This window comes from Sorex fumeus, unplaced genomic scaffold (genome assembly GCF_029834395.1).
Source record: "Sorex fumeus unplaced genomic scaffold, SorFum_2.1 ptg000003l, whole genome shotgun sequence".
In the NCBI taxonomy this organism is placed as follows: domain Eukaryota; kingdom Metazoa; phylum Chordata; class Mammalia; order Eulipotyphla; family Soricidae; genus Sorex; species Sorex fumeus.
Window position 1 is genome coordinate 39,430,332 of NW_026606060.1, and position 5,612 is coordinate 39,435,943.

The window sequence follows — 5,612 nt, forward strand, 5'->3', positions numbered from 1 at the left end:
ACTCATTTTTAATGTCATTCTGGAACTCCAGAACAGAGACCATCTGGTCATGGTGCTTACTTTAATATAAAAGAGTGACTGAGTTGAAAATCATATTTTGGAGAGAGAGAATGCTGGAATGAGACTTTATTTCTGAACTGAAAGCACAGCAAAACAACTTGTGTTTCACTTGGGCAGTGATGATACTTTCTGTTTGCCAATACAGCTCTGCCTGTGTAAAAGTTTTAAGTTTTCTGGACATGAACATGCTATATAGATATCAAACAATACTAGTTCCACATCTGTTTACTTAAACTAAATAAGTATTCTTTTCTAACATTATATAGGTTGAATATCTATTTTTATGTAAGTAGCATTACAAGTCAATATATGTATACACAACACTATGCTCAACAAACAGTTTTTTTATATATATAATTTTATTTATTGAATCAACGTGAGAGCAGTTACAAAGCTTTTGGGTTTAAATCTCGGTCATACAATGAAACATCCTTACCTTCACCAGTGCCTATTCTCCACCACCAAAAACCCTAGTACCTGTGGGGCAGATGATTTCCACATTACTCTCTCTCTATTTTGATCACATTCAATATTTTGACACCAGACCCACCATTATTATTTGGGATTTTACCCCAAACACTCAGATCTGCCGAAAAGGCAAAAGTAGACAATTTGTTTTCTATTGCTGGTTATGAATAACATAGGATGTTGCGTGGGTGCAGTAGTGGCCGCACAATTTTGAAATTCTGAAATTTTAACAATTAAATCTGGAGGAATTTCTGCCAAAACCTGTTGGGTTCCGAGATTTGTTCCTGAGTCCCTGGGATCATGGCCGTTAAGCAGCTTGATCAGGAGCCAGAAAGGTTGTTTGTGGAAGGGGACTCGGGGTCTTGTTGGGACAGGGAGGAAAGAGCCAGCTCCACCCCCATCCCATGAGGCCCCATGTGTCTTGTCACTGAGGGCCCAAGCCTGACTGTCCAATGGCCTCTAGAGGATGGCAGCCACTGAACCACCAAGAGGGAGCAGGCGGAGGGACAGCACCCTTTCCCCCCTGGGGTGGCCCAGCGACAGTAACCTACTGTGGGGTCTGGACACATTTCTGCCAAAAGCCACTGGGTTCTGAGATTTGTTTCTGAGCCTGAGCCTCTGGGGTCATGACCATTAAGCAGCTTGATCAGGACCTAGAGAGGCCATTTGTGGGTGGCGACTCGGGGTCTCATTGCAATGGAGAGAAAATGGTCGGCTCCACCCCCATCCCATGAGTCCCCATGTGTCTTGTCACTGTGGGCCCAAACCTGACTATTCAGTGTCCTCTGGAGAATGGCACCCACCAGGATGCCAGAGGGAACAGGTCAAGGCACGAAAGCTATTCCCACCTGGGGTGGCCTACCGCTGGTAACCTACTGCAGAAACCGGACGCATTTCTGCCAAAAGCCGCTGTGTTCCAAGATTTATTTCTGAGTTTCTGGGGTCATGGCCATTAAGCGACTTAATCAAAAGCCAGAGAGGCTGTTCATGGGCAGCGGCTCAGGGTCTCGTTGGGACAGGAAAAAAAGGGCAGGCTCCATCCGCATCCCATGAGGCCCCACTTGTCTCGTCACTGCGGGCCCAAACCTGAATGTCCAATGACCTCTGGAGGATGGTGGCCACCAAGCCGCCAAGGGGGAGCAGGTGGATGGACAGCACCCTTTCCCCTCTGGAGTGGCCTGGTGACAGTAACCTACTGCGTGGTCCAGATGCATTTCTAACAAAAGCTGCTGGGTTTCAAGATTTGTTTCTGAGTCTCTGGGATCATGGTCATTAAGCAACTTAATCAGGAGCCAAAGAGGCCATTCGTGGGCGGCAACTCGGAGTCTCATTGGAACAGGGAGGAAAGGGCCAGTTCCACTCCCATCCCATGAGGCCCTGCGTGTCTTGTCACTGCAGGCCCAAACCTGACTGTCCAGTGGCCTCTGGAGGATAGAGGCCACTGGGCCTCCAGGCAAACAGGCCAAGGCACAAAATTTATTTCCACCTGGGGTAACCTGTCACCAGTAACCTACTGCAGAGACCGGATGCATTTCTGCCAAAAGCCACTGGGTTCCAAGATTTGTTTCTGAGTCTCTGGGATGATGGCCATTAAGTGGCTTGATCCGGAGCCAGAGATGCCATTTGTCGTGGTGACTCGGGGTCTCGCTGGGTGGGGAGGAAAGGGCTGGCTCTAACCCTATCCCCTGAGGCTCCATGTGTATGGTCACTGCGGGCCCAAATATGACTGTTCAATGACCTCTGGAATATGGTGGCCGCCAAGCCACCTAGGGGGAGCAGGCGGAGTAACAGCACCCTTTCCCCACTGGAGTGACCTGGCGACAGCAACCTACTGCGGGGTCCAGACTCATTTCTGCCAAAAGCCACTGAGTTTTGAGATTTGTTTCTGAGTGTCTGGGATCATGGCCATTAAGCAGCTTGATCAGGAGCCAGAAATGCGTCTGGACCCCGCAGGTGGGCTGTATGCAAGGCAAACGCCCTGCCCACTGTACTATCACTCAGGCCCTGTCCTCTAATTTCTATTGAAAGTTTTTTCTTGAGAATTCTGATTTGGTCATCATTTTTGCTATCTATGTTTGCTTGTTTGTTTACACCACAAGTGGTGGTGCTCAGGCTTTGTGCTCAGGGATCACTCATGGCAGCGCTTGGAGAACATATACAGTGCCAAACGATTGAATCTTGGTCAACCATGTTTTAACTCTTACAGTATTACCTTACCTATCCTTTTAAAAAAATTATTAAGATTTGTTGTAGAGCATTCTTAGGAAATTGTAAAGTAGGTACAAAGAGTTCCCATATACCATCTGTCCTCATGTATCTACTTTGATAACTGTTTTTGTGTGTTATTGGTAGGCTGGATCCTATATGTGTTTAACTGGCACTATCAACATCCTCTATAAAATAATACTTTTACTATAAATCTACATAGACACATTATTATCAATATAAATCCATAGTGTTCACTTTTGTATTGAACATTCTTTGGATAAATATATAATGGCATGTATCCATCATTTTTGTATACAGAATATTTTTTCTTCTCTAAAAATTATTTTATTTGCTCATTTTCCAAGTATCCCTGCCAATCTTTAAAAACCATTAATTTTTTTTACATCTACATAGTGTTCTCAGAATGTCAAATTGTTGGAACCAATTAGTATGTAGTTGTTTAGATCGCCTCATAGAAATAGACGGTTGATGTTCCTCCATGACTTTATCTTTCATTTCTTTTTATCACTGAACAATGGTTTACTTCTGGATGTCTCATCATTTCTTAATTTGACTACATAAAAAAATGTATCTTCCCCTTACACCTTATATAAACACTGGTGTTCAAAAGGTTGTTCATATTGATTTGTTACAGATGTTCAATAATCCAATACCAATCCCACCACCATTGCATCTTCTCACCACCATTATCTCCAATTTTCTCAATCATCCCTTAAACCTGCCCCCAGTTTAGTTGTATATTGATTGTTATAAATAATTTGCTAAATAAAAGTTTCCTTAGAAGAAAATTAGTGAAGATTGTTGTATTTCACCACGGAATCATTGAACCCCTGTACAAGAGGTTACTAAAATGTTATTACATGTTAAGCCTTTTGCATTTATATTTTGTTAATCGAGATTTGTTGCCTTCTACCTTACATCCCATCCAATCTGGTGTGCTACTCTTTGTTTATCAGTGTTATAGAGTTTGAGAGGTCGCTCTAGGAAGTTCAAAAATTTTAACGGGGTGATACAGCTGGAGTTAAGTTTTTAACTGGGTGGTGGTTTGGGGGCATGTGCCTGACGGTTTGGGTTCCTTAAGGTAAAGAAAGATGTGTGAAATGTAACCCATCCCTGATTCTATGAAAGCCTGAATATTTCAGTCACAAAACCCACATAACTGAGGTTTTCAACAAATTAATTTTGGATAAGGTTCATCCTAAGCAGTGGGGTCTGGCCAGAAGCATGGCAGCAATTGTGGAGTGTGGAGTCTGTTGGCTGCCAGGGCTCTTTTGGGGCAGGTGCTGGGCTTACCTGCCTCCCTCTAGGGTGCCTCAGATGAGTCACCCTTGTGTGGGGTGTGGGAGAATCCATGCAACTTGTTGATCTCTTTCAAAATTTATTTATGAGTTTCTGGATCATGGGCAGTGAATGAATTAGCTTATTAGGCAGTGGAGGTGGTTCATGAGCATGTGTTGGGTTTCCAGACATACAAGGAGATGGGGGCACGTAGCCCATTCCCGACTCTATGAAATCCTGAAGATATCAGTCACAAAACACACATAATTGAGTTTTTCTTCATCCACCTACCAAGAGACATCTTGACTGCTTCCAATTTAGAGACAAAAAATTCTATAAAGATCCACTTTCATGTTGCTGTATGGGCATTTTTTTTTGTATGGGCATGTTTGAAACTCTAGATATTTACCAAAATATGTGATTGATGAATTAAATGGCAAGAGTATGTTCAGCTTTCCCAAATCATCTTCCAAAGTAGTTACCATTTTTAATTCCCATCAACAATAGATGAGTTTTCTTGTCACTCTCCAATTTTGTTAGTTTGCTGTTATCAGTTTTCCAGATTTTTGCCACTTTGTAGGTGGTTAGAGATAGATTTATATTTTATGTTTTTTTTTGTTTTTAACATTACAGAGTGCTGAATATATTTTGTGATTAAGTTGCATAAGTTGTACAATTTTTTCTTGAGGTGGGACACACCCGGCTATGCTCAGCTTTTATTTCTGTTTTCAGACATGTGGAGCTTGGGGGACATTAGGTGGTCATTATGTGGGACTATATGTATATACCACATATGTGGTGCTAGACTTGAACCCAGGTCAGCTGCATAAAAGGTAAATGACCTACCCTTTTTATTATTGCTCTGATCCTTAATTTGTGCATTACACCAGCCCAGCTGTACCCTTGCCTGATATCAGGGCTTTCAAATATTGCCAAATAAATGAATGAGAATTACCTAGCCTATAACTAAAAAAGAAAAGACATAGAGAAGAGTAGGGAATTTCCTAAGTGTTCTTTAGTTGTTAGGACAAGTGGAGCTTAAAATAAAAATTAGAGATCAAACAAAACTGAACATTATATTTTGGAAAAGAACTTTAAAGTCTTTTTCTTGCCAAGGGGCAGAAACATTTAATCCAGTTTTGGAAAGGAATGCTGTTATAAGTCACAGTATTTAAACTTGGTCTTTGACCAGGCAAAACAAGTATTAAAATCAGACTTAACATGTCTGAAACAAATTTACCATTTTTGAAGGGGAGGGGGGTGTGTATAAAACCAGTTCCTTCCCTTGCATTTCCAAGCTTCATTGTTGGGTGTACCATGTTTCCAGATATTAGGGTAAAAAAGTCAGCGTGCTCTTTCACTCTGTGACACAAAATTATTCGCTAATGTTTTTGCTTCTGTCACTTTCAATCTTGCCATGTCTTTTCATTTTTACGGTCACTATTACCTTGCTTAAGTTGCTTTTAGAAGTTACTTGATCTATGTGCCTTTAAATTATATTTAGTTATTTAAATTTTAGGCCCAATGATTTACAAAATTGTTCACGATAGGGCTTCATACACTGTTCCAACACTGTA